The sequence below is a fragment of the Tauraco erythrolophus genome, chromosome 23 (assembly GCF_009769465.1).
Source record: "Tauraco erythrolophus isolate bTauEry1 chromosome 23, bTauEry1.pri, whole genome shotgun sequence".
Taxonomy (NCBI): domain Eukaryota; kingdom Metazoa; phylum Chordata; class Aves; order Musophagiformes; family Musophagidae; genus Tauraco; species Tauraco erythrolophus.
The window spans coordinates 4,590,702-4,591,246 of NC_141487.1; positions in this window are offsets into that span (position 1 = coordinate 4,590,702).

The following is a 545-nucleotide window of genomic DNA, read 5'->3' on the forward strand; positions in this document are numbered from 1 at the left end:
AAGATTGTAAGTATAGGTATATAAGGGGTTTTTTATATTTTTTTTGTCTTCTGTGTTAAACCATATAAGCAGAAACCATACATAATTCATATTTATAATGACTTTTAAAAAATTTCTTTTAAAATAACTCAGCATCACAGGTAGTCAAGATTTTTATTTTTTTTTTCGGTTCAAGAGTTCCGATTTGCTGGAAAAGTAATAGTATCCATTAATTTAGTTTCAGTAAAGCTATTGCATCTAGACAAGCATGTGAATAGTCCCAGAAGATATTTATGTTTTGATGCTGATGTACACCAAAGGTGTAAATTATTGGAATGAAACGTTTTGTCACCTACTCCACATCCTAAGAAATGTTGATAGTCTAATGGTCTTGCTTCTAAGTACATGAGAATATGTTGCATAAATAGTGTTTGTTACCAACAAACTTAATTTAATTTATGGAAAAAAACCCAAAACACTTTGTTTACTGTTGTTGATGCTGTTGTATCTCTGAGAATGGATGAGACTTACAGTTCTTTTTCCCTTTAAAGAGCCGTGGCCTGTCC